The sequence below is a fragment of the Meleagris gallopavo genome, chromosome 4 (genome assembly GCF_000146605.3).
Source record: "Meleagris gallopavo isolate NT-WF06-2002-E0010 breed Aviagen turkey brand Nicholas breeding stock chromosome 4, Turkey_5.1, whole genome shotgun sequence".
Classification (NCBI taxonomy): domain Eukaryota; kingdom Metazoa; phylum Chordata; class Aves; order Galliformes; family Phasianidae; genus Meleagris; species Meleagris gallopavo.
This window is the reverse complement of record NC_015014.2, coordinates 6,362,819-6,374,745: the sequence shown is the minus strand read 5'-3', so window position 1 is coordinate 6,374,745 and position 11,927 is coordinate 6,362,819. Positions and strand designations below refer to the sequence as shown.

At 34.6% G+C, this 11,927-nt stretch overlaps 1 long non-coding RNA gene across 2 annotated transcripts in view; it reads left to right on the top strand.

Moving 5' to 3' along the window:
* Window positions 1–11,927, top strand: part of LOC109367142 — a 100,820-nt gene that overhangs the window by 84,628 nt on the left and 4,265 nt on the right. For both annotated transcript variants that reach the window (XR_002113907.1, XR_004159451.1), the window contains exon 2: window positions 9,544–9,667. This is a non-coding gene — a long non-coding RNA (uncharacterized LOC109367142). The remainder of the gene's footprint in view (window positions 1–9,543; window positions 9,668–11,927) is intronic.

Here is an 11,927-nt window from a genome sequence, read left to right as displayed (position 1 = left end):
AAAAAAAATCATTGCTGATTTATTCAGATTCTTTGTGTAACTGAAATTTTCTTCAGTGGCTATCTGATAAATGGATAAAACCATTAAGCTAATAAAATTCCAACATAATAAATGCAGAATAATAATTACTGCCAGATGCATTAAATTAATTAAATCTCTTCTGGATCAATTTAGGTGATAATGACTGTAGTCATGTGGTTAGGAACTCTTAAAACAATATTTTATCAAAGTATCTGCAGTGTAGCAAGGCAAGTGTTTCATATTTAATTTTATTCTGAAAATTTATGAGAAAAAGGAATTCTTCAGATAGTTGGTTTGTTTCCTGTGCTTTGATTCAGATCTTTTTCTGTACATTTCTCACTGCCACACTTTTCCAAGTATATTCTGTCCTGGTGTTTCTGAATACAGAGCAGTGAAGATGTGGGATATACTGGATAATGCTGTGTCATGTCACTATGGGCTTTCTGCATGACAGGAGATCTTTAAAATCATTTAAAGGGCATGCTGGCCCAAAAGAAGTTAATGGCAATTCCCCTCCTTGGATTCCAACAGAGCCAAAAAACAACTTTAGCAATTTTTCTGCCAGGTAGGAGACTTTCACATAACGCATGAGTGATGGCAGAGGAACTTAGTTTTGGCTGGAAGTCTAGCCTTATTTTTGTCTAATGCAGCATCACTTCAATCTATTTTTAGAAAATGAATATTTTTATTTAATAGCTTCTTTAATGAAATAATTGTACAAGAGGGAACTAGACAGCTACAAAGGAGAGGAGTTATTTAGGCATATACTACTGGTAAATATTTATTGTCCAAGATTTGAGAGTTAATTTTAAATTTTACTTATTATGCAAATCCTTGATGTTGCTCTTGTGCTTGCTGAAGAAAGCCTAGTTTTCCTATTTATGTTGTATAGAATAACTATGCACACATGTGAGTATACCAAGATGTGCAACAAAAATATCATCATCTAGCCATCTTAAAGAAGGTAAAGTGTGTAATATAAGAGATCAATGCTTTATAAAAAAGATATAGTCTGATGTTCTCTGATCAACTTACATCCACATGTAATGTCTAAGGTAGTGTACCAGAAATCATTTGAAAGCTGGCAACATTAATGGATTGCCACAGCAAATACTTTTTTCCTCCGTTGGAGAGAAGGACTAGAATGCAGGATGCCCTGATTTATCGAAATCTATCCCATCTGCAAGTCATTCCACTATTCTTGTCCTCTTATCTTATCTATCACCACACATTTATCTCAAAGAGAGTATCTGCATATAGACTAATCTATATTTCTGGCAAATTTACAGCATTGTACAACTGTTTCAAGATTGTACAGACCAATAGGTGATCCTCCTTGCCTCGCTTTCGAATGTCTCCTCTCTGCTAGATATAGCTTCCCTACATGATCTCTTTTGTGCTGTCAGCTCCACATTATGTCATTTCATGTGGTAATCAAATACAATTCAGAAAAGGTGTCAATTAATGGTGATATTAATCAATATTTGTCCTGCATCTGCTGGGAGATGTTCACTAATATCAAAATTATATTTCCAGTATTTTGGTAAATGCATTGAGTCCTTTCCAATCAGGGAATTTCAGTGCTACTTACAGCTGGAAAATCAAGGCAAAATTCTAAGCAGAGATGTTATCAATGAATACTTAAAATATATTCACCTGAAGAACTGCACTCAATGTCACTTTGCACACTCTCTGAAGAAAGGGAGTTTTATTTAGGAAAGCCTCTAGAAATGCTAACCTGAGCCCTACTTATTAAGTGGTGTTAACCACTCAAGTAGAGCAATTGAGAACAAATAGAAATTCCAGGAGAAATTACATGAGAAAGGGCAACGAAGGCAGCTGGCTCTCCACTCTCTCTGTGGAGAGCCAGCATAGCATTCACTAATAGGCACGAGAGCAATATATGACTATTTTGAGAGACCTTTCGGTAAATCTCTATATGTCATGAAGGAAAAAGAAATGCCAAATAATGTCCACAGTTAAGTAGGAAAAAATCTGATATCTACAAATGCCAGTATAAAAATTGAATGGCTTTTGCTGAATTTCTACTGTACATGATATTAAAAGTAATTTACTCACATTTTTCATTACATAATGATTATGATTTTATCTGCAGACCATAATTAATACATGATGGGATGATTCCTGTGGTTAAAATGCATTAAGTTATCAGAGATAGAAACAAGCACAGCATGGATTTCAATTTTTTTTTTTTTTTTTTTGCATTTATGTACTTTTGGTTATTTTCTTCTACGTCCAAGCAAAGGTCCTGGTTTTTAGCTGCATTTTCTCAGTGTTTCAAAATTGCCATGGCTGGTAATACTGTACTGAGAAGAAGCATTTCCCATAAATGTAAAATATGCGACTGATAAGAGACTAAAGTTTGCATTTATATATCCTTTTAAACAAGCTACCATAACCAGAGGAATATGTGTGCAGAAGTAGGAAGATACTTTTAATTTTATTGCTTTAAAATAACATCATTAGAATGAAACAGATATCCTGTATTAAGTGGTATCTTTTACTGTAACTTCATAGAACAGTAGAATTTTAGAACACTTTTAAGTATAAATAGAACACTTTTAAAGCGTAGGTTAGCAAGGTAATTTTTATTTGTTATGAGCATTTGTTTGAAATATTTGATTATATGTCTGTTTGATAATATTTTAATTTAATACCTTTTGCTTATCATGCGGTAAAAGAAACTTTACTGGCTGTCCTTTTATAATGGAGTCAGGCAGTTTACCTTTTGCTCCTTTTCAATTCTTAGTGCTGCACGTGGATTTCTGTCAGTATGTTTGCTTCTCACTTTACTGACTGTCAGAAATAATCAGCTCTCTGTCTCACATTTATTCAGGTGCAAATAGAAACTACACTTTGCCATGTGAATACCAAGGGATGAATCTGTAGAGTATTAGACCTTTAAAGTGCAGTAGTACAAACAGAGCAAGATGCATACAGATGCATAAGCAAATTCTGTGTTCAGTCAAAACCTAAATTCTGGTTTACCCGTTCCCAGCTTCAATATATATGTCCTGCCACTATTCAGAAGAAGGCACAACTATTTTTGTTAATGAGTGAGAATATAAAAAATGATTAATAAACTTTTAGTAATATATATGGTGCTTTGAAATGATTTTAAGTAGATGTCAAGATCTAATTAGTCATCACCTTTGCACTTTGTTTTAAATAAGAAATTAACATTGCACTGAACAATGAACTGTTTGTAGACTTCTTTATTGTTCCCTTATAGAGAAGACAGGCTGCTATTTTCTGGTGTTAATACTAAATTCAGGACATGGAGAGGTTTTCATTCTCAGAGTGTTGCTAAGCAAAAGAGAGTTAGCATCTTTGAATAGAGAATGCGAAAGAGAGGTTAAGGCTTCTGTCCTTTACCTTTAAGAGATCCTGTCTTCAGACCAGAAAGCTTCGTTGATGAAAAACAAGGATGTCTTAAGTAAATCATCTCACCTATCTACCTTTTTAAGCCTTTTCTGATTATATTATTTGTTTAAAATTATGGTGAACCCCTCTTACTGTCATGAGCATTGTTAGTGCTAGTGCAAAATATACAATAGTATAGATGAGGCTAAATGGCTACAAATTATATTACTTTACTAGGAATTAACCAGTGCAATTGTCAAATAATATTTACAATTTAAATTAAGTCTGTATCTTAATGACTGTACTGAACGACATAAACTGGTCAAACCACTAAGAGAGTACACCTAGTAATCAAATCAAGCAGGAGCTTCAGCTTTGTTTATGAAGCCCATTTAACATAGCTTCCACATGAAATAACTGAAAATTTAGCTGAGTAAAAGTAGAAAGATAAAGGAGTAAGCACAAGTACCTTTCTTAGATTTCGCTCTTTTACTAATAATCTCTTTTCACCTCCTCTAATCACCACCCAACAGTTAAAATGTGGAATTTCCAATCGTGTTTATTTGAGAGGAACCTTCAGATGATTTTCCACGAAAAAATTCTGTTTCCCTCCAGCACGCTAAGGGAAACACTGAGCTAAGCCCAGCCTAGAAAGCATCCACCAGCGCCCCTACTCAGTACACTGACAACGTGGAAGCAACAACATAGTCTAAAAGCAAGTGGCAAGGACACTCCTTGTAGGCAAAATGGAAAATAAGTAGCTTGGAAAAGTACTGGTAAGATGCCAAGGATGAAGAAATTGACCTCCTTCTGCTTCCATGATCTGATTTCACAGATTTGGGGCTGGCTGATGTAATGGCTCTTGATGTCCATTGACAGTCGTATTCTTTGAACACTGAAATACTAGTTAGAATGAAATGCTTAATGAATCTTGGCTGACTAGCCAAGCCAGCTATAGAGGTACTTTCTTGCCAGTATTTTGGAGTTTAAAAGCAAATACCTGACCTACCATTTTGTTTTGACCCTGAAAATGTGTGAGTTTTCTCTTAGGACTCAACCTTTCCAACCAGTTGAAAATCCATTCCCTGGATACAGTCAGCTTTGGACTATATAATACAGCTGGATAGAATCCAGTTGCCCATAAGAAAGCCATTGTATCATCCCATTAGGGCAGAATCCATAATCCAGAGTTACGGGCCCAAGACTCCTTGCATTAGAGAAGCCAGTTGTGTTAGAAGCACAGTCCAAAAATCCAGTATGCTGAACAAAATATTCATGCCTAAACAAAAAAAAATAGTAGGAAAGGTCAAAATTTTATCTCTATCTGGAGATAATAGGGTTGTGAACTAAGGCTGCAGATAAGCATGTCCTGCTCTAACTGTAGAGTTGCCTTTTCCACATACAGATAAGAGTGAAATCTATATCACAAAACATTGATGGGTGTTGCTCTTTGTTGTTGCTTTTTGCTTTTTTTCCTGATTAAAGTTACTAATTTTTTATTTTTTTTTCCCTGAAGAAGCAGGAAAACAGACCCAAAAGTCACTAATTCTGGGTCAACTTTCTTTTTACAAGGACTCAAGGATCATATTCCTTCTTGTGCTGAAATGGCTAATCTTTCCTCTAGATCACAGGAAAACATTCATTCTGCTAACCTGGTTTTGAAGTTCTAGCATGAGGGATTTAAAGGCTGTGTACATATGGGACAGAGTATTATTTGGAATAAGCACTCAGTCTAAGTCAAATTAAGTCAAATAAAATATTGTAACCATTTTGTTAGAAAACAACAACAAAACAACAATTGATTTGATGGTAAAAAAAATTGTGCTTGGAAATCTCATTTCTGCTGTACTTGGGGAAAGAAATGTAACCATCTAATGACTGAAATGACTTTATTTAATAATATACTTCTTAAAATATATCACAGACTTCTGTATACATCTCCTATTCCCACCCTCCCTCTCTTCATATAGTCTCTCACTTTCTTGCTGAGTACTGCTGAGCCCTTCTGCCAAGAATACGTTTCCCACAACCTAACAGTTTCCTTTGACCTAGCCTGATTTCGCTGACAAAACTTGCAAGTCAGATGCAGATATCAGGGCAGGAAAGGTGAAAAAGAAGCAACCAGTGGTGGAATTGCCTGTATTTCTATCTCAAGGTTTATAATGAATACATAGGGAAAACTTCCTTAACTTCTTATCTTTTATAAAACGCACCCCTGAAGACTGTGCAGATAAAAAGAAATTACTCTTGCTTAACAGTCTTTTTTGATTCCATCATTTAGAAAATTAAAATTGATTTTTTTTTCCTGCTCTTTCCATGTAAAGACTGAAAGTGCAGTTGTTTTGACATAGTTTGAAACTATTCATTATCCTCATCATCAGAGTACAGCAAGATGTGGATTTTAAGAGGTATAAAAGTGCTTAGAATATTGGATATCTTTAAGAACAGCATAACCTCTATGGCTTTCTATCAAAATGATGATAATTGAAACATTAGCTAAAATTGACAACTCTGTATGCCTTCCTTCTCTCTGGGTTATGAAATCAGTTGCTGTGCTCTAGACATATCACGTTATATCAGCACAAAATACAGGTACAGTGGGATCAGTACTGTCAGTATTTTCTCTACTAAGAAGTGGTTTCTCTCTTGACCTGCCAATGATTTAAAAAATAACAATAATAAGTCAATATCTATATCTGTAACCTATCAACAGATTAGCTTCCTGGACTGGTTTGCCTGAGATTCCCTCTGAAGCTTTTCAAAACACTAGTTATTGAAGCAGGAGAGGCAGCAATGTAAGGCTGTGTGTCAGGTTAGGAAAAATAAGAAGCTCAGATAAATTGGCCCTGGTATTTCAAGATGTCTGCTGTTCCCAGTGCCATTAACCACTCAGAGAAAATGATTAATAAAATAGTTTCCTATCATACATTGTTTGTAACATTATTTTGCCATTAATAACTTTTGACTATTTCATTATTTTTATCATATTAACACTTTTACAGTGTATCCATTTTTACTCATAAAATAATAAAAAGCATCAGAAATATTATTGTGAATGTTGGCTTTTGTACCAAGCTACTTAAAATGTGAAAATAGGTGTTTCACAAGTCTTTGCTTATCAATCTTGACTATTTTCAAGTATTCTTATACCACATGAGATGCTTTTGAAGAATAATGACTTGTAAGAAACAGATTGTTACAATCACTAATAACGTTGGACTCAGTAAGAAATATGCAGGAGAAAAAACATTTTAAAGACCGTATTTTGCAACTGCATAAGTATGGTTTCTTAACAAAATCCACGATTGATCATTTCTTGAAATTCTGTTAAGGGTACAGTTGGCATTTCAAAAATTCGGTAGGATACATTGGCGTTTCTCATCTTAATATGGTCTTATAGAAAGCTCAAACAGTATTCCAGCCTGAGAGTTGCCTAAATTTACATGAGTAAACTAAGATAATTGGGAGATGTGTGTATGCACACTGAATAAAATATTTAATTTCTGAGCATCTTTACTTTGGGAAAAAGTGCAAATATTTGATAGTGAAATGCATGTGATTACATAGTGAAGCAGATAAAATAATACAGTTTCTGTTTGGCCTATTGTCTTTTCAGACTTCTATCTTGAATTCCCTGAAAATGTGATCATTTACTCGAAGTATTCTTCTCTAAACAAACATAACACTTCAGAGCGGGCTAGAAAAGGATATAGTGTGCATATGAGAAAGCTCAGAGCTTGAATACCTGTTCAGAACTAGATACAGATTCATGACAATGAACAGGCTCTGTGGATCATTACTAAAAATCACTTGTTTTACAGCTAAGTGAATTAAATTACAGATTTGGAGAAGTTAATGGTGCTTGCATAAATTTTAAGATAAAAATGAAGAAATGATTGACCATTTAGGAAGCAGAACTCAGTAGCAATACATCTCAACAGTGACTGTGATTTAGGTAAGATTGGAGGATTATCTCTATGCAAACAAATCTCAAAATGTATATTCTACCTGCTCATTCATATCGATCTCTATCTTTTTAATTTTATTTTTCTTTTTATTTTGCTATCCTTTAAATTGTTTGTAATGCTGATGAGATGGAAACTTTCTACCTGAACCGTCCTGTCTGTCTCTCGCAGCATAAAAAGATTTAGCCAAGGTCAAACAGTTCATTAAGCAATTCGTGGGGAAGAGCCTACGCCCAACATGCTGCATGAAGCTGCAGGCCGTATGACTCCATTACTCACACTTGCCCCACAGCAGGATAATCGAGACCTCATTAGTGCTCCTCAGGAGAATGACTTCAAAACTGGAACCACTCCAAAAAATCAGGGTCCTTAATTAATGACAGTCAGCGATATCTGTCCTTTATGAATGCTCCAATTCAGATTCTGAGATTTAAGTGTCTGGTTGCTCCTTTTTTTTTGCCAGCTTAAATCCACAGAGACGTTTGTAGAACTGATCACATAAGCTTAATAAATTTCAGCCCTAATCGAAAATGTGATCCACTTAAAATCCTTTCTAATGACTTGCATGTAAAGGTGGTTGCGTATATAATTTTTAGATTTATACTATTACCCAAGTCACATTAAAAATCCATAGTAATAAGACAACTTAGTAGTGCTGTAGCTTTGAAGTCATATTTTAAAGAGAATGAGAAAAATATAACAGGTAGTCATTTCCTCACGATATCCTTGTTTTACTGAAATAAATTAGCTTACTAAGAAATTTTATAAGATCATCCATTTTAGGAAGTGGCAGTGCCTATGTATTCTACTCAGTGAAGGGTTTACAAGCAGTTTTGCCTTCTACCTGCATGCAGAGCTCACAATATACGGAGAATTTGCTCATTCAGCGTGGGCTCCATAGTGAAGCTTGGACAATATGGGCATGCATTTTGGCAGTACACTTGTATGGCATAGCCAAACATTTTTTCATGCAGGAGAAAAATGTGCAGTAGCAACGCATGCCGAAGAAAATACATGGAGCCATCCATAGGAAGCACAGGGTTGTTTTTTTTTGCTATGTATTTATGTTTCTTTTATGCCACCAAAGAAGAATAAAAACATTGCTCTTATTTGAATTTCCTTTTACATAGTCATTTTCCACTTAGAAAACAAAAACATACAGTGGCATTTTCATGCAGTTCTGTACCATAAAAGATTTACCTTTCTCATCCTGCTCATGATCCTGTCTTTCTTCATTCTGCCATACATAATGTGAAAACAGTAACCACAATTTAAACAAACAAAAAATTTACAATAGTATTACAAATCTGAATTATCTTTCACGTAATTATTCACCAAAGATGGTGACCGAAATGTAAATTTCAAGTTATTTACAAAGGAAAAATCAAGTTATTTTGCATAGTGATTTATACAATATTTTCAAACAAACTTCTACTAATTGTTTAGCTCTGAATATATCATCCCCAGTGTTGATAGTTAATATAGTAAATACTCGTACAAGTCCACTTTGCAATCATTAAAAAGTATGGATTTTCCTTTGGTTGCCTATAAGCACACCTAGAACTCCTTGTTTGTCACCTTCTATGTTAAAGCAAGAAACAGAGTAATAAAATTCAGGGAACAAAGTGCTTGAACCTGTCAGGTCTTAGGAAACCCAAACCTGAATATATTAACCACAGACTAAGAAAAATGAGAAAGTCTTTCATCGCACTCTCACAACTATATTTTCTTGTTTCTAGTACAGAATTAGTTTTAGAAAAACACAGTAAGAAAAATGGTAATACCATACATGTATGTTCATAAACGTGAGTATTTATGCATATGAGGAAGTGTCTCTTTCTTATCATTTCTTCAGCATTCTTTTTACTTGCTCTGTAATCAGATGATAAAAACATATCCATTATCAGTCTTAAAAAGGGAGGTCAACATGCATTCACAAAGCAATCTGATAGCATTTGCCTCTGATTTTGCAAATAGGAAATGTCCCCATCAATTTAAGTGGTAGCAGAGTTAAAAAGGTGACTGCAGCGCTTGTGAAGTTTAGAGTGGTTGTGTTAAGATATTAGCCTTTGTAAAATCTGTTGAATTTGCACAAAAAAGCCCCAAACAAACAAGCATCAAAACAATGTGCAAAGGAAAATGTGATTACTATTGTACACTTCTTTCCTTCCAGTTCCCAAGGAGATACAGATCTTCGGTTAGCTGCTCCACCTGGGTCACAGAGGCCAACACTAGTTTGAGATGACGCTAAGTCAGAAGTGGATGAAAAATTTTTCAGACTGGCACTGGAAAGAAAGGTCAGTTGTTGATTACATGGATGATGCTAACATTTTGAGCAAGATTCAAATCTCAGTCCTTGATTGATTTGGTTTACACTACTGCAGGTGCAGCCTAATCTGTTGAAGAAAGTGATAAGTGTTTTTTTATTCATAATGCAAGCTGTTAAGTACAGAGCTTTCTTCATATATTTATGTACATCATTGATTATACTTCCTGGATTGACAATTATTATTATGTAAATAATAAATAATACTTGAAGGAGGCATCACCACAACTGCTTTATGTAAAAAGAACTTGGCTCATGTTGATTGGCAGTATAGTTGGTTGCACAAAATGAATTATGATGAGTGTTTAACAACAAAAAATCAAAGTTAATAGCATACATAATACCAGAAGATATAATTTAGGGGAGTTGATGTGTTTCAGATGGTCACACAGCTGCATTTTATTTATTTATGCAAAGATTTTTGCTACTTACAATGCTAATTAATAATAACTTGAAGTAATAGGATTAAAAGTAGTCAAAATTCAGACCAAGTGAGTTTTAAGCCATATCAGCAGTGGCACTTTGCCCTCAGATTTCTGACTAACTAGGCAGAAGAGTAGCATGAATTTGTAATTATTTGTATCTACGCAAGGTTAAGTCTGCATTCTTGGACAGAATAAGAGGAACTCACTGTATGGCAGCACATTCTTTAAAAGAAAAAAGTTAAAAAATGAAAAAAAGAAAATGGAACAATGGATATTAGCAGTTACTATTATCGTGTTCTTACTGACTTCACTGTAAGCAAGAGAAACTACCATTAAATCATGACTTGTGAAATTTCTTAGACATATCCGTAACTTTTAAGAGACCCTTAAATACTTTAGGCATATGTATCCAATTTAGTACCCTCCCATTGCCTGCAGTCTGTTTCACCAAAATTTGAAACTGTAGTGATAACAGGACAATACACGAGGCAATTATTAATTAATTTATATGTATATAAGGAAGACAAAAAGCTGAAGAGGAAAAAGAATCTGCATACATTCATATGTTCATGTATTGGCAACATTTGACTTCAAATGTTCTGATTTAAAATGTTTTGTGAAAGATTTTGCAAAGCCCTGACAAAGCCACAAGAGAAAATTAATTTGGCTGATGTTTTGTTCATCTCTGGAAGAGTCCAGAACAATGCCCAAGAAACAGTCAGTTATGAGATGGGGCCTGGTGTTACCTCTTTTGTTTAGCTGCTATTTAGTGTGTCTGCCATTCCTGGAATTGGAGCCAACTATATTTCCAAATAGTGGCTAGCAGGAGGAATGTCTTTTTCCCCTTTTGCTTTGATACTTTAAGCAGGGGCTAGGGAGGCCCTCTTTTCTGCTGCTGCCCCCACTTCTTGCTGCTACTTCATCCCTTGCACACCCTCATGAAGCAACCACGTTAGCAAGCCCAGTTTTTGTCCTCGTGATCCCTCAGTCTCCTTATTTCTCCTTCTTTTTTCTTTTTGCTCTTTTCTTCTTTAAGTTGTTAAATAACTCAAACCTTACTTGAACTTCACATAAAATTATACCATTTCAAAAGACATAATTGTGAGAGGGCCAATGAAAATAGGATAACAATTTTGTAGAAATCTCCTATTAAATTTGATCTCTTTTTCCCTCTTATTTATGAACCTTGAATGTCATTTCAACTTAAACTAATGGGGGATTTACAAATCTTGCCACCCCTTTCTGCTGTCATGTGTGGGATGTGACAGATTTCAAGCTTTTTTTCCATAACACTGATGTTTTATGGCATCTGTAAAGACAAAACTGAAAGAAGTCAAACTGGTAGAGCTGAAAGTAATGAACATATTTGTAGTAATTTATCCAATTTTGTTGCAAATCTGGCTGAAAGTGTAATTTCTGGTAATTACTGTTACAAGGTAATGATGAATGTTGTGTTGTAGTGATGTGGTAGAAAATCACCAGAATTATCACCACAAAAAACAGGTTTTGAATGAGCAAGTCGTTAGTCTTGAATTGATCTAATGGAGTGACATTATCATCAGAAGGACTATGCAAATTAATGTGCTCTGGTGAGTGCAGAATATAGTCAGAACAAGATGGAAAATATGTATGCTTAGACAATGAGTAGCAGAATCACTACTCAAACAATGATTGCTATGAAAGTCATAATCATATTTGGAAAATAAAACATTAGGACATAACTACTCATAATAGTGTGTTTTTTACTGGCATTTATTTTGACATTTCATCCAAAATATTTTAAAGAAAAACAGTTTAAGAAAAACA